This window comes from Elephantulus edwardii, unplaced genomic scaffold (assembly GCF_000299155.1).
Source record: "Elephantulus edwardii isolate Elephantulus edwardi_28Jun2011 unplaced genomic scaffold, EleEdw1.0 scaffold00045, whole genome shotgun sequence".
Classification (NCBI taxonomy): Eukaryota; Metazoa; Chordata; class Mammalia; order Macroscelidea; family Macroscelididae; genus Elephantulus; species Elephantulus edwardii.
This window is the reverse complement of record NW_006399795.1, coordinates 12,200,229-12,223,480: the sequence shown is the minus strand read 5'-3', so window position 1 is coordinate 12,223,480 and position 23,252 is coordinate 12,200,229.

Here is a 23,252-nt window from a genome sequence, read left to right as displayed (position 1 = left end):
AAAAAAAAAAAGAAAACAGAAAAACCATTGAAACCATCAATAAGACCAGAAGCTGGTTTTTCAAGAGTCAATAATATTGACAAACCACCAGCAAATTTAACAAAAGAAAAAGAGAAGACACAGATACTTGATTAAGAAATTATAGAGGTGACATCACAACAGAACCAGAGGAAATTAAATTAAATTGATAGCATTAGAATATTACAAAAAGCTATACTCTATAAATGGGAAAACCTAGAGGAAATGGACAAATTCCTTGAAGCACATCCCCTATCCATAATGTCAAAGACAGATATAGAACACTTGAACAGACCTATCACAAGAAAAGAAATTGAAAAGATCATAAAAAGACTTTCCCATAAGAAAAGCCCTGGGCCAAATGACTTCACAGCTGAATTCTACCAAACATTCAGAGAAGATTTAGCACCAATTCTACTTAAATTATTTTAAAAAATTGTAAAAGAACAAACACTTCCTGAATCATTCTATGAAGCAAGCATAAACCTAATACCAAAACCAGGCAAAGATATTACCAAGAAAGAAAACTACAGACAAATATCTCTCATGAATATAGTGTGTGTGGGGGGGGACTTTAACAAAATCCTAGCCAATAGAATCCAAGAATACATAAAATTTAAAAAAAAAAAATCCACCATGACCAAGTGGGATTCATAAGAGATCTGCAAAGTTGTTTCAACATAAAAAAAACCCCAAACAAACCAACAACATAATTCACTGTAACAAAATAAATAACAAGAACCATATGATCTTAGCAACTGGTGAAGAAAAGGCATTTGACAAAATACACCTTCCCTTCCGGATAAAGGCACTCAGCAAAATTAGAATAGAAGGGAATTACTCAACATAGTGAAAAGTATATATACAAAACCAAGAACCAACATCATTCTCAATGGAGAAAGACTAGAAGACTAAATGCATTTTCCTTGTGAACAGGGACCAGACAAGGATGCCCACTATCACTACTTCTATTCAATATCTTATTGGAAGTTCTTACTTAGGTGATATGACAAAAGAAGGAAATAAAAGGCATCCAGATTGCCAAAGAGATGGCCAAACTGTCACTATATGCAGATGATATGATAGTGTGCACAGAAAACCCCAAAGACTCAACAAAAAACCTGTTAGAGTTAGTAGACCAATTTAGTAGAGTGGCAGGATATAAGATAAATATTCAAAAGTCAGTAAGGTTCCTCTACAATAACAAAGAGAACTCAGAGAAAGAAATCAAGAAAACAATACCATTGATAATAGCCAACCACAAATTGAGATACTTGGGAGTGAACCTAACTAGATATAAGAAAGAAAGCTACAGAACATTTCTACAAGACACAATAAAAGATGTAAAGAAATGGAAAAATCTGCCCTGTTCATGGATAGGAAGACTCAATATTGTGGAAATTACAATCCTACCAAAAGCAATCTACATATTCAACACAATCCCCATCCAGATACCAAATTCATTTTTCAAGGAGATTGAAAGGGAAATTGTCAAATTTATTTAGAGAGGCAAGAGACCCCAAATAAAACAATTCTGAGAAACAAAAGTGAGATGGGAGGCATAGCATTCCCTGACTTCAAAACCTACTACACAGCAGTAGTAACTAAAACAACATGGTACTGGTACAGTGACAGGCACGTAGACCAATGGAACAGTATTGAAAACCTAGAAATAGACCAAGCTATCTATGATCAACTGATACATGAAAACGAAATCAAAGCTATCAAATGGGGAAATGACAGCCTCTTCACAAATAGTGCTGGTAAAACTGAACTTGCACCCGCATAAAGCCGAAACGGGATCCACGTCTCACATTACACATAAAAATCAACTCAAGATAGATAGATCAGAGACCTGGGAATAAAACCCAAAGCCATAAACTTCATAAAAGACAAACTGGGATCAAGCTTAGAAGTGCCAGTCTAAGGTATAAAGAGACTGCCAAATACAGCCAGAGATGCACAATTTGAAGAGAATAAAACTGGTGAATGGGATCTTCCAAAGATTAGATCCATGTGTGTATCAAAAATTTTTTTCAACAGGATGAAAAGAAAACCTACCCACTGAGAACAAACATTTGATAATACTATCTCAGACAAGAGTCTTATATTGAAAGTTTGCAGAATAGTCCTGGGCCTTCACAAGAAAAAGACAGATAACCCAATTATAAAATGGGAAAAAGACGTGGAAAGAATATCCACAAAGGAAGATATTCAAATGACAAATAGACATATGAATAAATGCTCAAAATCACTGATAATAAGGAGATGCAAATCAAAACCACAATGAGGTACCATCTCACTCTAGCAACAGTGGCAAAGTTTAACAGGGCAGCAAGTACTAAATGTTGGAGAGAATGTGGCGAGAAAGGAACTCTTATACATTGTTGGTGGGATTGTAAAATGATACAACCATGCTCGAAGGAAGTTCAGTGCTTCCTCGAAAAGCTGAGCAGACACATTTTATATGACCCAGCTATTCCACTACTTTGAATATACCCTGAAAAAATAAGAAATGAGACAAACTGAGATTGTATCCCAATATTTATTGCAGCATTATCTACCTTTGCAAGAACATGGAAACAGCCCAGATGTCCAACCACAAATGAATGGATTGAGAATTATGGTACATTCAGACAGTGGAATACTACACAGCGTGCAGGAGTGATGATTTTATAAATTGTGACCTAACTTGAGAGGGCTGGAGAGCATTATGCTGAGTGAACTAACTCAGTCCAAGGACAAATATTGTCTAAAACCATTATTGTAGAATGAGTAAAATGATCCAAGGCAAGTGGGGAGGGTGGAAGCAGAGGGATGAGGATGTGCAAGGGGAGGGAGTATTAATCATGAAGTTGTACAAATTGATGAGGGCGGTGAGGCGAATGGGAAGAATTTGTTCTGGAAAACAATGTATTCTAATTATGTAAATAAACTAGTATAATAATAATTTTTAAAAAGGAACATTGTCATCATGCTGGACTGAGTTGAGGGTCAGTGAAAAAGAGGAAGGTTCTCAATGAAGTAAATTGACACAGTGGTTGAAACAATGGCTTTAAACACAGGAACGGTTATGAGGATGGCTCAGGGCCAGGTAAGCCGTTGTTCTGCTGTACATGCACCAGTTCTCCCTTTGGGGTTTTATTCTTCAAGTCTTTTTTTCTTCTTCAACTCAAAATCACATTGACAAAGCCAGTTCCTCCGGGGCTCCATTTATGGTCATTTTCCAATCGGTTGGTCTGTAGTGATTTGATCTATATAAGTGAACCCAATTTAGCTGATTCGACTCTTGTGTTTAATTTTTATGTTAACATAACAAGGTTATACAATTGAGCAGGAGAGGCCAGGGACAGAATTTATAATTTATAAGTGGCGGTTATAATTTTTTTAAAAAACCTAAAACATTTCTTGAAGGAATTAGGTTGAAAAGGCAAGTCTTCAGACAAAGGCTTTCTCTTAGAAACTCAGGAAACTTTCAACCTGAATTAAAAATAAAATCAAAGCTGTTCGCATTTTGAAAACCTTTATTAAAAGGAGTTTTAGTGGCAAAGGGGTTCAAGTGGTGGTCTCTTTAACTAAAAATTTAGACATATAAACGTACCAGCTGCTCTATGGGAGAAAGTTGTGGCAATTGGATCCCACAAAAATCATAGCCTTAACAACCTTATGGGGCAGGTCTACTCTGTTCTATAGGGTTGCTACAGTTTTGGTTTTCAGGTTAGGCTTAAAAGTCAGGAATCATGGTGATTCAATGCTTAAAGTGTTAAGCTTCTAATAGAAAGGTGGGTGGTTTGAACTCACTCCACTAGAGAAGGATGTGATTGTCTGAGTCTGTAGAGATTTGCACCCTAGTAAATCCTGAGAGACAGTTTTACACTTTCTTATAAGGTCTAGGAGTTGGAATGTACTTGAATGTTGTTGTTTTGTGCCATTGAGACAACTAGGACTCATAGCAACCCTATAAACAGTAACTCTGAACTCGGCCAATCTACCTTGAGCCAATCTCACTGTCTCTGACACACCTGCCAGCATTGCCACTGTCACTGTGTCATACCGTCTCCTCCAGGGTCTCCCTATTCTGTGCTGACCTATGCTTCCAAGAATGATGTCTCTCTCCAAGGACTGATCCCTCCTGGCAACGTACCCAAAGTATGTGAGACAGAGTTTCAAAATCCTTGTTTCCAAGGAGCAACTTGGTTTCACCCTATCTAGGACAGAACTGTTTGTTCTCTTGATAGTCCATGATATGCTCAACATCTTCTCCAATCTGTTGCCATCCTTAGTCATTGCTCAGTTCTCCAATGTATACCAAATAATTGGGAAGACTATGGCCTGGATCAGGTACACCTTAGTCTCTAGACTGACATCCTTGCTCTTTAGCATCCGCTAGAGGTCCCTGACAGCAGACTTCACCAATTCAGTCCATTTTTTTCTATTATTTCCTGACTTCTGGTGCCAAGTGTGTTGATTGTGGATTCAAGCAAGATAAAATTGTTAACAGCTTTAATTTCTTCTCCATCTACCATGATGCTGCCCAGCAATGAGAAATCTTTGTTTTCTTGATGTAGTGAGTCTCTCTATTGATAAGAGAATGAAGAGGCATGCACTTAGTACCAGCAGGAGGACAGAGCAATTTCTGTACAAGTAGGTTTATTCAGGATAGCCCACCAATTCACGGATTCACAGAAAAAGGATGTCCATTTTCTCCTTAATGCCTTCAGCCAGTTGGCATTCAGCCGGTCATCTTCACCACCCTTCTTGACTACAGAGTAAGTATAAATTCCACCTGCCATCCTGAATCTTGCTTCCCCTATGAGCCCTGTTGTTAACTGCTGGGGAGGCTCTGATTCATGGACAAGAAAAAAGCAAACCACAAAACCAAAATACTACCCAGCTTTATCTTGATGATCCTTAGCATGTGTTTAGGGGGACGATGTCGCTCTAGAACATAGGTTGTAAACTCTAACTCCTATACCTTCAGATACAATCCCATCTGTGCATAAGATTTTTTTAAATTATTATGTTAATGTGAACTTAAGTGTGGAAATTATGTCCTGGAGACAATTTAGGCTCACGGTGACATTAAAGGTCAGAATAGAACCAACTCGAGGGTTTCTAAGGCTGTAGTCTGTATGGGAATAAAGGCTGTATCTTTCTTCCACAGAGCATCTGAGAGATTCAAACAGCTGACCATTCAGTTAACAGTAAAAGCACTGTGACCACTGAACAACCAGAGCTGTATCTTGAACCTAACTGGTTCTCATATACAAATAGAGATACATGCTGGTATAAATGGGGGCAAGGGTGGGTGCTCTGTAGAGAGCTACAAGAAATGCTGATAAAGTGAGGCTATGGAGCATTTTCCCACAGAGCGTGTTCAGACCTGAGTTCAGACTTCTAGCCTTCTAAAGTATGGTGTCACTCTGGAGACTAAGGTGCGTCTGATACAGACAGGCTATGGTCTTTGCAATCACTTGTTATGCATCAGAGAGTTGGACAATGACTAGAGAGGATAGAAGGAGAATGGATGCCTTTCAGCTATGGTGCTGGAGAAGAGTATTGAATGTACCCTGGACTGCCAAGAAAACAAACAGATTCAACCTGGAGAGGGTTAAACCAGGCTGCTCCTTGGAGGCAAGGATTTTGAGGCTTCGTCTGACATACTTTGGACATGTTGTAAGGAAGGAGAGGTCTTTGGAGAGGGACATCATGCTTGGGAGGGTGGAGGGACGGCGCAGAAGGGGAAGACCCTCTATGAGGTGGATTGATACAGTGACTGGGGTAATCAGGATGGGTGTGTCGGAGGCACTGAGATTGGCACAGGATAGAGCAGAGTTTAGGGCTGTTGTACATAGGGTCGCTATGAGTCGCAAGCAACTCGACGCCACATAACAACAACAACAACAACAAAGTCTGAGTAAACAAATTTCAACCCACTTGGTGTATTTCTGCTAAGGCATTTAATAATAAAACTCTTGGTTTAGGCACACCCTCCAGTACTTTTTTCCCCAGGCAATATCATTTTGTGATTCATAGAATTTCCATTTCAGAAGAGATGACTAGATCTTTCTCCTTTGCCAATCTTAATGTAGAAGTTCTGAAATCTGAGGCCCATTGGTGACCCTGCTGGTATTTCGAATACTAGTGGCCTGGCTTCTAGCATCAGAGAAACATGTAAGCCACCACAGGATGACAGACTGACAGACAGGCTGTGTGAACTCTCAAATGTGGCAGCCATTGAGAAAACACATTGTTTTCCCATTAGATAATCATTTCCCTAAGTGCTCTGGAGTTTTGCCTACTGATTTAGAAGTGACTTTAATCTTGCTGTTGTTATTGTTGTTGAGTACCATCGAGTAGGAACTGATCTATAGCTGACCCTCCAGTGGGTTTTTAGAAGCAGCTAATTGCAGGGGGGAGATTGCCCATCCTTCTACAGGCTCCTTAAATGTCTCAGTTTGAGAACTTAAGAAACATCAGGACTTGGGTTTACACCTGGACTGTAGTTGCTGTTGTGTTGTTACGGACCTGGACTAAGCCATGACTGTTGTGATGCCCTGAGGCCTTAGGGGCACTGTTACTCCTCTCTACTTTGAGTCTCCCAATGGGAAAATAACCTTAAGCCCACTTTTCACTCTGTTGTTGTTGTTAGTCTCCCTAGAGTTGGTGTTGATGCATGGTGACATAATAAACATTGCTCAGTTGGTCAGGCACCATTTTCATGGTCTTGGGCATGTCTGAGTTCATTATCATATCTTAGTCCATTCTGTGGCAATTGTGTCCATCCATTTCATGCTCAATTTCTCTTGTTTTCCCTGACCTTGTACTTTACCAACCAGGATATCCTTTCCTTAATTCCTCTTTTGCCCCCCCCCCATTGTTTCTTTATGACTCAACAATACTAAACTAAGAAAGAGAAAGGTGCGAGACTTGGGCTAAGATGGAGCTGAGCAATTGCTGGGAGCTACTCTTGGGCCAGGCTGCCCAGGAGAATGTGAGCTTATCTGGAATTTGACCCCACAACTAAAGGAGAAAGAACTGAGAACCTGCCTTTCCTCCTCTGAAGTCATTATGCAACAAGTCCCCTGAGAAGGACTAGACTGAAGAGAGCTGGTATTTAAATGTTCTGGAGTGGGAGGGAGGGTTGTTATGGCAACAAATTGCTCTGCATCAGAGGAGGACCAACCCTGGCAAAACAACAGGGCGGCTCTGAGACAAGTAGGGTAATATTTCATATTGGCTTAGCAACATGCATGCGGGCTGCACATTTCCGTAGTGGCTGACAGGCCAAGAGAGAGGAATGGGTGCGTTTACAGCAGCATCTTTTGGGGGATTAGGGAAACTTTTCCCTTAAAGCTCACACTAACAAATGCTATATGGTGGGTTTTTTGTTTGTTTGTTTGTTTGTTTTAAAATGCTGCTTTATGAAATGCAGAGTCCTGGAATAAAGAGAGAGATGTTGGGCTAGTCTTCTGAGCGTAGTGGGTAAAACCCAAGCTCTGTCCTCCAGCCAAACTCAACAACCATGAGCCCTCCTTGCAGGGGTCCTGCTCCACAGGAGACAAAAGAGTCATGGTAACTTCGTCACAGAGTTAATAGAGTAAGAGGAGTTCACTGGCTATGGTGGACTGTTTCTACCTTGAAGGCCTCTTGGGTAGACACTCCCCTTCCCTCAAACCCACATTTGTCCTGTTCACAAGATAATCAATAGTCATAGTCACAAAATCTCAACACTCCTGCTGGATACCTCCTAAGATTCAGTGATGTGAGAGTTGGCAGGAACTGAGATGATCAACTGGTCACATGGAAAGGTCACACTGGTGATCACTTGGAGAGGAGGTTATGGGGAAGGAGGGACAGGCCAAGAATGGATTTATTAAGACGATTTGAGAAATCACTGCCTTTAGGAGTGCCAGATAGTAAATCTTCAGAATCCTCTCTGATGTGGCAACTCTCAGCTGGAGTTGAGCATGGAGCTGGTATTCATCCAGGCAGCTCCACTACAGAATAAATGTTGAGCTACATCTCTCTCTGTACCATCTAGGAGGCCTGTACCATCTCAGTTTCAAATACCACAGGGTCCCAATGCAAATTCTCGTACTGCACCAGTTAAGGAAAGGGTGGCTGATAGACCAGCCATGCTTCTAGCTCATGCATCACGTACTTGTGTACAAGAGTGTACTTCAGACACAATTTGGCCTTCATTCTGACATAGCAGCTCTAGCCATGCCTGGGAGCACAGGACAAAAAGTCAAATTATGAGGATGGTCATAGGCAGTTCACCAACCAGCTGGTCATTGTGAAATGGCTCCCAGAGTGGACAGGGGACAGAGAGAGGGGGGAGACAGAAGTATGAAGGAAGAAGAGAAGATAAGAGAAGAAGGGAGAAGAAGGTAAGGACTGGGAGAGACAAACCAAAGGAGGCAGAGTGGTTGCAAAGGTCAGTGGCTTCTGGAGGAGTCAAAAGGATATTCTTTTATTGAAAACCTCTTCAGATGGATCAAAGAGTCAAGAACCTTGAAAGTCTATTGAAATCTGCCCGCCACGGATGACCTTCATGGCATTTGATATACCAATGACATAACTTCCAGTGTGACAGCAGTTTGGAAGTCACCACAGTGAGGAAAGACAGACAGACAGACGATTGGTGAACTACAAAGGTGGGAGCCTGGCAGGTGAATCACGGCACTTGTAGAGAGGTATTCTCCCAGTTGAATGGGATGTGGTTGTATGAGAGGGTAGTGGAGAGACTTGAGGCTTGGGAACTCCTCAGAGGCAGCCAGGGATGAAGTTTCTCTAGCTGAGTGATGACCAGTGATGCCTTCATCAAAACAGTGGGTTTGTTTTTTTTTTTTCACTGTGAGTTGAAACTTTGGGGCATCCATACACTCAATCCAACCTCCCACTGTTCCTCCCCAGGAGAGCGTCTCTGGCTTCCGTCTGTCAGCCCAAAGGCTTGCTGAGCTAGTGAGTGTAACGTTGATTCTGACTCGTGATTCCACATGTGTCTTAGTTAATTGTTACTGTTGCTATGCGCTGTCCAGTGACTCTTACTCATTCACATCCAGAAGAATGGAGCTCAGTTTCATTATTCATCATCTCCACATTCACTGCTATCTCTGAACCCATTGCTGAGGCCGCTGTGTCCATACATCTTACTGCTAGGCCTGCCTTTTTATGTTCATCTTCTGCTTTACCTAACATGATGTCTTTCTGCAGGGCCTGGCCCCTCTTGAGAACGTGCCCCAAGTGTGTGAAACAAAGTCCACTGTTCTTGCTGTTAAAGGACATTTCGGTCATACTTCTTCCAGGAAAGGTGTGTTGGTTTTTATGACAGTCCGTTTTGCAGGATGATCTGGTGGGTCCATAGATGAATAGCTCGTTCAGGAGGCCCGCCAGCCTTCTGGTTTCCCTGAGCACCTTGTCTAGATGCTGCACTCGGCACTTCTCTGTACTTTGTTCACGGCATCTCAGAATTGGCTCTTTAATCTCCTTGGTGCATTGGGTGCCTTTTCTCTTGGTTAAATTTAAACGGCTTATCAACCAAAACAGTCTGATCTTCATCCTCAACCACTTCATCACTACTGCCTTCTGACACATTTGTTTGTTTGATCATGCTCCTAACAAGGCTCTGCTGTATCAGGAGATCCATCAGTTCTTAAGAATAGATTTGAACCACTGAACACCAATGATTGAAGGCCAGAGGAGTATTAGGATGATATCAAGAATGCCACCTATAAAGACAAAGTTTACTACAAAGACAGGGGAGGAAGAAGAAAGCCTAAGTGGAAGTCAGAAGCTGTTGTAGGTGTCATTGAGTCAAATATGACTCATAGAGACCTTATGAAAAACAGATTTGAACCCTGTCCTATCTTATGCCATTTTCACATTTTCTAACAACCCAAGCCCATTGCTGAAGTCATCGTGTTAACCCACCTGATTGATGTTCTTCCTATTTTCCACCAGCCCTCCACCTTCCCAAGCATAGCATCCCACTCCAAGGGAAAACTTCTGGAAACATGCCTAAATTATGTGAAATGAAGCTGTATCATCTCTGCTTTAAAGGAACACTCTGGCTGTACTTTCTCCAAGACATATGTGTTTGCTCTTTTAGTAATCCATGAGATCTTCAGCACTATTGCACTTGAGTGTCAAGAAGCCAAAACAAAAAAAAAAAAAGAAGCCAAAGCAAAGGGAAGAGGTGTTGAAGTAAAATTGCTGAATAGAAGATTCAAAGGATAGCTTGAGAAGACAACGCAAATTACTGTAATGAAATGTTCAGAGAATTGAAGAATAAAAAGTGAAAAACTAGATTGGCATTTCTCAAGCTGAAAGAACTGAAAAACAAATTCAAGCCTCAAGTTGCAGTGCTTAGAGATCAGTTGGCAAAATCTTGACTGATCTAGGAAGTATCAAAAGAAGATGAAGGGAATATACAGAATCTTGGTACTAAAAAGCTCTGGGCTACACGGAGATAATTCAGGAAATACCATATCAACAAGAGCAAATGCTAAAAAAAGTAAAAAAAAAAAATCAAATCTGCCCTGAAGGCATTGGCAAAAAAAAATAAGTATCCAGGAATTTATGAGATACCAATTGACATGTTTCAAATGACAGATGTAGCCTTAGACTTGCTCACCAGTCTATGATAGGAAATATGAGGACAGATGCCTGCCCAACTGATTGGTAAAGATCCATATTTGTTCCCATTCTAAGAAAGATGATCCAACAGAATGTGGAAACTATGGAAAATACCATTAATACCACATGCAAACAAAATACTACTGAAGATCATTTGAAAACAGCTAGAACAGTTTATAGATAGAAAACTTCTAGACATTCAAGCTGGATTTAGAATAGGTTGTGGCCCCAAGGATATCACTGCTGATGTCAAATGAACCCTGGCTGAAAGCAAAGAATACAAGAAGAATGTCTATTTGTCCTTGGTTGACTATGCAAAGACATTTGACTATGCGAGTCATAACAAATTGTGTTTACTATTTAGAAAGAATGGGAATCCCAGAACATTTAATTGTGCTTGTGTAAAGCCTATACCTAGATCAAAAGGTAATTAGGTGAAGAGAGCAAGGGAACACTAGATGACTTAAAATTAGGAAAAGTGTGTGTCAGAGTTGTACCTCTTCTCTGTATCTACTCAATCCGTATGCTGAGCAAATTATTTGAGAAGCTATATCCTGTTAAGAAGAATATGTGCATAATCAGAAGACAAAATTGACTGTTGGGACTTTCTAAAAATTCAGTTCCTGAGTGTTTCAAAAACTTTTCCCAATAGGGTGAAAAGAAAACCTACAGACTGGGAAAAGTCATTTGTCAATGACCTCTCAGACAAAGGTGTCATGATGAAAGTACAGAATACTACAGGAACTCCACAAGGAAAAGACTAACACAATCACAAAATTGGCAAAAGACATAGAAAGATTTTTCACAAAGGAAGATGTTTCGATGGCCAACAGACAGATGAAAAAACGCTTAAAATCACTGGCAATAAGAGAGATGCAAATCAAAACCACAATGAGTTACCATCTCACTACAGTAGTAGTAGCAAAGTTTAACAGGACAGCAAGTAATAAATGTTAGAGAGGTTGTGGAGAGATTAGAACTTCCAGTGCACTTTTGATGGGATTGTAAAATGGTACCACCACTCTGGAAAGCAGTTTGGAATTTCTTCAAAATTTGAACATATATGACCCAGATTTACCACTACTAGAAATACACCCCAAGGAAAATAGAACTGAGACAAGATTGGTGATTTTTATGCCATTGTTCATTATAGCATTATTCCTAAAAGCAAAGTTCAAATAGCAAAAAGGAAAATAGAAACACTCCAAACGTCCATCAACAAACATATGGATTAAGAAATTATGTGTACATTTAAACAATGGAATACTATGGAGCACTAAGAAGCAATGATTTTGTAAAATACTACATAGCACAGAAGACTCTTGAGCATTATACTGAATGAAGTAACTCAGTCTCACAAAGATAAATATTGTATAAGACTGTTGTTGTTGTTATGTGCCGTCGAGTTGCTTGCGACTCATAGCGACCCAATGTACAACAGTCCTAAACCCTGCTCTATCCTGTGCCAATCTCACTGCCTCTGGCACACCCATCCCGATTACCCCAGTCACTGAATCAATCCACCTCATATATGGTCATCCCCTTCTGTGCTGTCCCTCCACCCTCTCAAGCATTATGTCCCTCTCCAAGGACCTCTCCCTCTTTACAACATGTCCAAAGTATGTCAGACGAAGCCTCAGAATCCTTGCCTCCAAGGAGCAGCCTGGTTTAACTTTCTCCAGGATGAATGTTTGTTTTCTTGGCAGTCCAGGGTACATTCAATACTCTTCTCCAGCACCACAGCTCAAAGGTATCAATTCTCCTTCTATCCTCTTTAGTCATTGCCCAACTCTCTAATGCATAACAAGTGATTGCAAAGACCATAGCCTGTATCAGATGCACCTTAGTCTCCAGAGTGACACCATTGCTCTTCAGTACCCTGGAGAGGTCCCTAACAGCAAACTTTTCCATCGCAATAGTATAAGTCTATGGTTGTAAAGGTAGAAGAATAACTAGTAAGACGTGGATAAAAATCCAAAAGGGGAAGGAGAAAGGGGCAGGGGAGCAGAAGCTTGGGGGAGGATGAAATAAAAAAGGAAAATATAGCATCAGGAATGAGAAAGACTCAATATTAAGCTAAGGTATGTAGATGACACAATCTTGCTTGCTAAAAGTGAGGAAGACTTAAAATACTTGCTGCAGAAGAACAAGCATAGCAGTCCTCACTATGGATTGAATTCCAATGTCAATAAAACAAGAAATTCTCCCCACAGGGCTACGGGCACCATCTAGAAATTCCACATCCTTGTTAGCTCTGGTGGATGGAGTCCTGAGTGTATTGTGCTTTTAACCTAAAAGTCACAAGTGTTCAGAGGCTCAAATGTGACTCTTTGGGCAAAGATGGAGTGTCTGTCTCCTCCTGCTAAGACTTAACAGCCTTGGAAACCTGGTGGAGGGTCGCTATGAGTCAGAAAAACTCAATAGCAATAAGTCTATTTTAAAAAAAATTATTAGAGAACTTAGCTCAAGGTCACTTCCAGAGCCCCAGGGCCAGGAAGATGATAGGTAGGCCAGTACAAGTAAGAGGTAAAGAAGCCAATGTTCAAGCAATAATGGCCCCTCTTTGTCTTTGGGGTATTTGAAGTTGATGCTACCCTCCAGGGCCTAATAGAGTCAGCCCTTGTTAGTAAACAGTGTTAAATGGCTAGATATGTAGAGGATCAAGGGTATTAGGGATCCTGTCTCAGTGAGGGGCCATCTGCCTTCTTCAACAAGAGTTTGTTGGTCTTTAAGTTAAGAAAAGCTTTCACCTTCACACTTTGCAGTCAACCCCTGAGAAAATGGGCCCAGAGCAACCCAATTCCTCAGGACTGCTCCCTTTTATCTCTTGTTTACACTCACCAATCAAAAGAAACATAACCCTGAGCTGGAGAAATCCACTAACTGGAGTTTAGTGGGCTGCAATGAATCTCATTCATTTCCTGCTTTGAGCACCAGCTAGCAGCTTAATTAGGTTAGTCCTAAGGGAGGGCAGTCAACTTTGAAGGAAGAAGGGAGGGCGGTTCTGGGCACAGTAACAAGCCCGGGCTTTATGTTCTGAGACAAGTTGTACACTTGCACTGTACACATAAACGTGTCCTCCAGTTTAGGCTTGATCCCTGGTGGAGCTCAGGATGAGTGTGATCCAGGAATATTGCTGCTCTCTCCACAAGTCTAGCTTCCAGGGTGCTGCCTCCTGAAAGATTGCTCATGCACCTAGAGAGGCAGTCTGGGGTTGTGTTTCTGGCCACGTATCAGCAGGGAAATGAAGTTCACTGCCAGAGTTTGGAGTAAATCTGAATATTCCGTGCAGATCCTGGGTCCTCATTCTCCTTCTCAGTGCTGTCTGCTTTTATGTTAATGACCTAGCCCATTATTTGGGGCCCTATCAATTGTGATTACAGAAGTGAGAACCCCACTGTTTATCCCCACAGTCTTCCTATAAATGGAGACCACCAGGCTCAATGCAGACCAGAAGGCACAGGGCACTGGGCTATATTAGCAAGTGACCTCTTGTCTTCCCAGAACTAAAGATGGGTCTTATTTAATTTCACTGGGGGGGCAGTAGTGCTTGAGTGGCATAATCCTTGCCTTCTATGCAGAAGGTCAAGGTTGGCTTACTAACTAATGCACTTCAATGCATAGCCCTTCCTCATCTAGTGATGGAACTTTGCATGTTGCTGTGATGTTGAATCTTTTCAGTGGAACTCTATGACTAAAGCAGACTAGGAAGAAAGGCCTGGTGATCTACTTCCTGAAATCAGACAGTGAAAATCAGTGGCTCACAGAGGGGTAATCTATAACTCATCACAGGAATGAAGTTAAAACCAGGCAATGTTTTTTATTCTGTTGTTCATGGAGTACATGGGGCCACTGTGAGCCAGTGGGGTGGGGTTGGGGGGGGGTGGTGATTCAACCATAGTTCAAAGCAACCATAAGCTCTTCAAATGTGTCTGTATCATGGTAAACTGTTAATAGACATAGCCTAGCCCCTCCACCCTCATATCAAGCTGTGGCTCCATGCAGCATTGTGTGTGGCCCACAGTGGACACTGGATAAGTGTTTGCTGAGGGAAGGAATGGAGTAAGGGGAGCCAACGATAATAACCACAATCAAAAGCCAAGTAGACAGGCCAGACTTGGGACACGGCTGAGGGTCAACCCAGTTGAGAAACACCAGAGTGTCTGAACCACCAAACCAGAGGAATGGTTTTGAGGATCAGATGACGGGGTCTTGGAAAGACTTTGAGTGGTAGAGCTGTCCAGGTTGAGGCTGGGCTGGGCTTTTTGGGGAAGCTTTTGACCTCAGCTTTGGCTCAGGAGGGGTACCTCTGTCAAGTCACTGCACTCTGCCCACAGCGTCAAAGACATATCCTGTAAGGCCTTGTTCAGGTGATCAATGAAGTGACATCACCAGCAATGTGGTTTTTACCTTTGCACCCATAGGCTGCTGATCTGTTTGAGGACATACAAGCACTGAGGTAAACCCAGATGTGTCAGAAGACACAGGGTAACATGAATTGGGACCAGAGTGTAGTGTGGTTGGGGTGATGTGGCATACCAAAGCCAGGGGAATAATAACAAGAACTAATGCAAGATCAGGATAATATCCATATGCATACAAGGAAGTCCAGTGAATACCACTATAATTCAAATATATGGACCAACAACTAGAGCCAAAGACGAGGAAATAGAATGTTTCTACCAACTTTTGCAGTCAGAAGTTGATCAAACATGCAATCAAGATGCATTGATAATAATGGGCAACTGGAACACAAAAGTTGGGAACCGGGAAGAAGGATCAGTAGTTGGAAAAGACAGGCTCGGTGAGCGAAATGAGGCTGGAGATAGAATGATAGAGTTCTGCACATTCAATGATTTATTCATTACAAATACCTTCTATAAGAAACATAAATGCAGGCTATACACATGGATCTCACCTGAAGAATTGCATAGGAATCAAATAGATTACATTTGTGGAAAGACTCGGTGGAGAAGCTCAATATCAGCAGTGAAAACCAGGCCTGGTGTTGATTGTGGGACAGACCACCAACTACTCATATGCAAGTTCAAGCTGAAGTTGAGGAAAATTAAATCAAGTCCACAAGAACCAAAATTTGATCTTAAGTCTATCCCACTTGAATTTCAAAACCATCTCAGGAATAGGTTTGAGGCCTTGAGCACCAATGAGTGTAGGCCAAACAAGCTCTGGTAGAATATCAAGAAAATCATCCATGAAGAATGCAAAGGATCATTATAAAGCCTGAAAAAGAAGAAAAGACCAAGGTGGATGTCAGATGAGACTCTGAATATTGCATTAGAGTGCCAAGAAGCCAAAGCTAAAGGAAGAAACCAAGAAATCAAAGAGCTAAACAGAAAATTTCGGAAGGCAGCCCGGGATGACAAAGCAAGATACTATAATGAAATGTGCACAGAGCTGGAGTCAGAAAATCAAAAGGGCCGAACTCACTCAGTGTTTCTTAAGCCAAAGGAGCTGAAAAACAAATTCAAGCCACAGGTGGCAATACTTAAGGATACTTTGGGTAGAATGTTAAATGATCCAAGAAGTAGCAAGAGAAGATGGAAGGAATATAGAGTTACTGTATCAGAAGAAATTGGCTGACACAGAAGAATTTCATGAAATGACATATGAGCAAGAGCCTATGGTGATGAAGGATGAAGTTCAAATTGCTCTGAAGGAACTGGCAAGAAACAAGGCTCCAGGAGTTGACGGCAATACCAATTGACATATTTCAACAGACACTGCCCTGGATGTGCTCACTAAGTTGTGCCGAGAAATCTGGAGAACAGCCAGCTGGCCCACTGATTGGAAAAGATCGGTATTTGTTCCCATTCCAAAGAAAGGTGACCCAACAGAGTGCAGAAATTATTGAACAATATCATTAATATCACATGCAAGCAAGATTCTGCTGAAAATTAGCCAAAAACTTTTGGAACAATATGTCAACAGAGAACTTCCAGATGTGTAGGCTGGATTTAGAAAAGGTCATGGTTCTAGGGATATTATAGCTAATGTTAGATGGATCTCGGCAGAAAGCAAAGAATACCAGAAGAATGTCTATCTGTGCTTCATTGACTATGCAAAGGCTTTTGACTGTGTGGATCACAACAAGCTGTGGCTGACTCAGAGAAGAATGGGAATCCTAGAACATTTGATTGTGTTAATGCGAAAGCTATACTTGGACCAAGAGGCAGTCGTCAGAACAGAGCAAGGAGACACTACATGGTTCAAAATCAAGAAGAGATGTATTCAATCAGGGATGTATTCTGTCTCCATATCTTTTCAATCTGTATGCAGAACATATCACCGGAGACGCTGGGCTGTACAAAGAGGAATGTGGCATCTGGATTGGTGGAAGAGTCATCAACAACCTGTGTTATGCAGATGACACAACCCTGCTTGCTGAAACTGAGGAGGACCTGAAACTTTTGCTGCAGAAGGTCAAGGGCTGAAGTCTCCTATATGGATTGAAGCTCAACATCAAGAAAACAAAGATTCTCACCACTAGGCCAATTGGCAGCATCAGTATGGATGGTGAAGAGATTGAGAGAGTTAACAGTTTTAGTTTGCTTGGCTCCACAATCAACACTCTCGGTAGCAGCAGCCAGGAAATCAAGAGACGAATTGCATTGGGAAAGTCGGCTGTAATGGACCTCTCAAGAGTACTTGGGAGCAACGAGGTCAGTCTGGAGACTAAGGTGCACATGATCCAGGCTATAGTCTTCGCAATTACATGCTATGCATCAGGAAGTTGGACAGTGAATAGGGTTGATAGAAAGAGAATTGATGCCTTTGAGCTGTGGTGCTGGAGACGAGTGTTGAATATACCATGGACTGCTAGGAAAACAAACAGGTTTGTCCTGGAGAAGGTGAAGCCCGAATGTTCCCTGGAGTCAAGGATACTGAAGCTTTGTCTGACATACTTTGGGCATGTTGCAAGGAGGGACCGGTCCTTGGAGAGGGACATCGTATTTGGCAGAGTGAATGGGCGGCTCAGGAGAGGAAGAACTTCGATGAGACGAATCAATTCTGTGACTGGAGTGGTGGGAATAAGAGCGTTTGGGATGGCTAGGCAGCATTTAGAGCTCTTGTACATGGGGTCACTATGTGTTGCAAGTGACTCGATGGCACATAACAACAACAACAAATGCAAGATCTCAGTGTAACACTGCGCCCTGACAATATGTTCTGCAATGGATGGCTGTTCCTCTTTTCATTCTTCTTAATAGGCTGAAATTCTGGGTCAGAATTTGCAATCCCAGAGGCTGGGTCTGTAATCTTCCCATCTTCATTTGTGACCTTAACAACTCACATTCTTACCAGAAAATGCAAAATGGAAGCTTTGGGCATGGTTTTGACAGTCAAGGAAAGTTCAGACATAACAGGAGGCAAGTTCAAGGCCAGGTGTGCACTCCATCCTCAAATGTCATTTCTTTATTGATTGGAGAGTGTAAAAACATGACATCAAGACTGGTGGCTTCGTTTTTGCTGTACCTTTAGTGCCTACAGGGGACAGGGGCAATTCCATTTCAGGGTGGAGGCAGAGGGAGTGGGTAGGTGTGTCTTTTTCTGAGCTCTTTCCTCTGCCTGGAATTTCCACGCATCTCCTCTCCTGAGCAGCTTCTGTTGCTGTTCTCTCACATCTTCCTCGTTATTCCAGGAAGGATTAGTATGTCTTCTCTGTTTATGTGCATATCACTTCTTTCTTCACATGCCCATGCAGCCACAAGAATTAATGACTATCTTCATATAAGCAAGGGCTTCTCTCTCTCTCTCTCTCTCTGTCTCTCTCTCCCTCTCTCTTTCTGATGTTTACTTATGATTTATTTACTGTGCAAAGGTGTTTGACAGTGTGGATCATAAAAAATTATGGCTAACGTTGAAAAGAATGAGAATCTCAGAACATTTACTTGTGCTCATATGAAGCCGATATATATAGATCAAGAAACAGTTATTTGTCTTTCTTTTTTTTTATTCTTTTTTTTTTTTTGAACACTTCTTGCTGATCTTCTCTGTATCGTTCCAATTCTAATATATGTAATTCTGAAGCAAGCACAGAAACGGTTATTTGAACAGAAAAAAAGGGCAAACTGCTTGGTTCACAATCAGGAAAGGTGTGTATCAGGGCTGTATCCTTTCTCCATAACTATTCACTCTGTAGCAAATAATTTGAGAAGCCAGACTCTATGAAGAATGTGCCATCAGGATCGAAGGAAGACTCATCAACAACCCGCATAATGGAATACTATGCAGCACGCAGGAGCAATGATTTTGTAAATTGCTGCCTAACATGAGAGGGACTGGAGAGCGTTCTGCTGAGTGAACTAACTCAGTCTCATAAAGACAAATACTGTATAAGATCGTTATTGTAGAAGCGAGGACATTTGGGGGGATGTGTGGGGCTAAGCTTCAGTCGCTCGTGCTTCGGAGTTGTGCTCCTAACCCAAAGGCCTCACCTCCTTGGTGGTTTGGATCTACTAGTGGCTCCTTAAGAAAAAGATGAGCAGTGCTTTTCAGGGTTGACCCCTTAGTAGAGTGCTTTCTAGCAGATAGAGGCATGTATAGTGATGGATAGGGATTGAAAGTTAGAAAAAAAAAGAGCAATGAATTGACTGGAAAAATATGAAAAAAGCCCTAATAAACACAAGACTATGTTTGTCACAAACATTTGTGTGTTTATGTGTATACAAGGAACATAGTTCGAATCTACCAACTGCTCCTCAGGAGATAGTTGGGCAATCTCTTCCCATGCAATTTATAGCCTTCAAAACTAAGCTGGATGGTTAACTAGGAGTCTGTTCCAACTCAACAGCACATAACAACAACAAACATACATAATGTGTGTGGGGGACTGTGGTGGACGGGTGGGTAGGGAGTTGTACTGTTATCCTAAAGGGGAGCCTCTCTATTGGTTCATATACACCATCAATTCTGTGGTGGTGATCAATCTTCTCATGTGATTACTGCCTGCAAAACTTGCTGAAGGATGAGCTATGGGTCAGTTCAAACATGATGGTACATAATAAAAACAACATGTAAAAATGACCCTTCAGTGAGCTTCTGAGTTTGTAAATGGAAATGAGAGCGTATTGGCCAGCTTTCTCCTGAGGAGACACTGAAGCATTTGAAACACCAGAAAGAGATAGACTGTGGGTCAGCAGCACAACTTCCTATGCACTATGTCATGTATATATTGTGTCTATTACAAGAAATAGGTGGGAGACTTATATATTGGGTCTATTACAAGAAATAAGTGGGAGACCCCAGTTTGCTTCTCAGTCAATGAATGCCATGAGCAGCCACCTCCCCTCTTTCAGTGGAGGCTTGAATTTTGCTATGATGCTTAACAAGTTTCAGTAGAGCCTCCAAACTCAGATAAATAGAAAGGAAGGCAGGCTTGGGGATCTCCTTCTGCAAAACCAGCCAGTGAAAATTCTATGTATAGATCATAGTCGGTCACAGGACTGGCTCAAGACTGAGCAGCATTTTACTCCACTGGGCCTAGGGTTGCACAGTTTGGGAAACTGACTTGACAGCAACTAACAACAGCAATAATGTTGTAAGATGAGGACATAATGAAGGAACACTACAGGTCATAATAAATACATGGAAATAGTAACATCCAAGTGCCTGAAATGCAAAAATACATTTTGGGCAGACTGAGTGAATGAGAGTGAATATTGATATTGGAACTAGATGCTGGCAATTTGATAAAAATACACTGTAGGTAAACAGAAAGACTCCTGTCATTCTGTTGATCCTTCTGCCGATGACAGAGCACTCTGGAGGTCACAGAACTCAGAATAAATTGCCCAGACTTGTCATTCATTGGACCTAGGAATGGCACTGACTAGGGAAGTAAGGAGACTGTAAAATACTTGAAAAATTGGTTTGACACAAAAGCAGGTGAAGTTCTTCTAAGTACACCTGTCACCACCCTCCTGATGGGGAAGCCTCCATGTCCTCCCACCATCCATGCTGACAAATTGAGAAGAAGAGGGCAAGGTCAGCCAAGAGGTGTGAGAGTGTCTGCACCATTAGACTGTGAAGTTTGCACTCATCACTTAGAGACATTTTCCACCTTCAGTCTTTTAGAATTGATGTTCTCAGGAGCTCCAATGGCCAGACAGGTCCTGTGTAGTACTGATTGTACCAGACGTGTGCCATTGCAGGGAGGGCTGAGGGAGGACCTAGTCTGATATAAACGGCACTAACATGTATACATAGATACATGTATGAGTACGTGCATGAAAGCAAATACAATAAGCAGTTATCTATGTACACTCAAACTTGTGTGTGTGTGTGTGTGTACACAGGTGCAAACACACATATGTTCCACTCATGATGGGAGATACATGCACATAATGATACATGGAGATACACCAAAGCACAACTATATGAACACATACATTTTCACACCAAGTGCACATATACATACATGCACTCATTAACAGAAGAGTCCAAACGTGATTTATCAGATATGACTTAGCAGTGTCATATCATAGCAAAGAAACAACAGGAAAGAAATAGTTGTGCCCTCTGATCGATATGCCTCCTAAGAAAAATGACTTCCCACTGTCCTAGCCTCACACAAAAACACCAGTGATGAAAAAAAGCTAAACTCATCCTCAGTAAGGCTTTCAAATTACCAAGAGTTCTGGGAGTCTTCAGTCTCCCAACTAAGTATATTTTCCTTACATCACTCAGGATCGTGGCTCAGAAAATGTCCTATTTTCATCCTGAAATGATATAGCTCATGCTAAGTATCCCTCTTCCATCTTGGCCTTTTGATTAGGAAACAGAATGATTCCGTCTTAGAGATAACTCTTCTCATTTCCGTCCTCAGTCCTGGGACACTTTCCATTATGGCTTTCGGAGCCCACCCAGCCACTGCAAGTCATTTTGCACACTGATTAGATCTCACCCACCACTATGGTACCCACACCTGGCAAGGGATTTGTGAATATCTAAACCACATTAGGACCTCAACCTCTCTCTCTCTTTCTTTAATGCTGTGAGTTGGAATAGACTTGATACCTAACAACAACAGTAATGCATCATTGTTGTCAAGACAGAACTGATTCATAGATGGTTCTCCTGGTAGATTCTGAGTCTGTAAATCTCTTAGGAGAAATTGGCATATCTTTCTCCTTCAGAGCAGCTTATAGATTTGAACCATCAGACAGGCATGGTCTTTGGGTTACCAGCACAATTCCTTATGGACTAAACCATTCAAACTCCCTTGAAGTCAGACCAAGAGATTCTGTATCGTGGAAATAGCTTTAGGAAACAATTCATGATTAGCCCAGAGCCCATCCATCACGAGATCACATCAGCTTTGCTTTGAGCATGATGTCCTGTCTAAACACACTTTGTAGAGGTCTGGTTGTTTTTGATAAGTCACCTTCTAATGGTGGGGAAGGACTTCAAACTCACTTTAATAACTTTGTAAGTGGGACTCTTGTATCCAAGCTGTTAATTGAAAGACTAGAGATTTGAGTCTGTCCAGAGTCCTGGGTATCTACTTCCACAAAATCAGCCCTTGAAAACCCTATGAGCACAATTTTACTCTGACATCATGTGAATGTCACAACTTGGAAACCAGTTGAAGGTAACTGGTTAGGGCTCTGGGATCAATTCATTCATTCATTCACATTCCTCTTGACCAATTTATTTTTCACGCCACTCCATCACTTTTTTAAGTGTCTGAGAGTGACTCAGACTTCCTTTCCATACCAGGATATAAAAGAATATTTTATGCAAGCGCATATTTACTGAAAAATTGAGCAAGAGTGTATCAGAAACTGTTTTGACTTTGTAGCATCCTTTTAAAATATTTACATCCTGCAGTGGAAGCCCCCAGGTGCCCCCACTTCATCTTCCTCAGTTGTTGTTGGTGCTTTTTTATCTGCTCCCAAACCTGTAGTGTTTTTTTTTCCTCTCAAAGAGTGTTAACAAGAACAACTACAAAAAGCAGACTGCAAAGAAAGTCATAACCTCCAGGAATTTAGAATCAAGTAAAAACCATGCATAAAATACAGACAAGGGTGTTGAACAATCAGAATTAATTTAAAATAGGTCATTCGCCATTAACTCACAGAAGTCTCTTCTATTTCTGGGATTTCTAACACATTACTCTGTAAGTCTTTCTGTTCTCTGCTCAAACTTGATGACACTGTTTCTCCTCTCTGAACTTTCCATATAAACACCACTCTATACGTACTGGGAAAGTCTGTAATCAGGGTCTTCTTCAAATTATTTTGGAGCAATAATGTCAGTTTGAGGACTAAGATGCACCTGATTCAGGTCGTGGCCTTTTTTAGTCATTTGCTATGCATCTGAGACCTGGAAAATGTTTAAGATGACAGAAGACTTGATGCCTTTGAATTGTGGTGTTGGTTAAGAGTACTGAATATCTCATGGACTATTCAAAAGAATGAAGGGGAGCTCTGGTGGCCTAGTGGCAAGAAACTGCAACTACAATCCCAGAGGTGCACGGTTCGAATCCACCAGATGCTCTGCCGGGGAAGGAGGGGCAATCTCCTCCTGTACCAGTCAGATCTGATTTGACGGTACACGCACACAAAAATAAT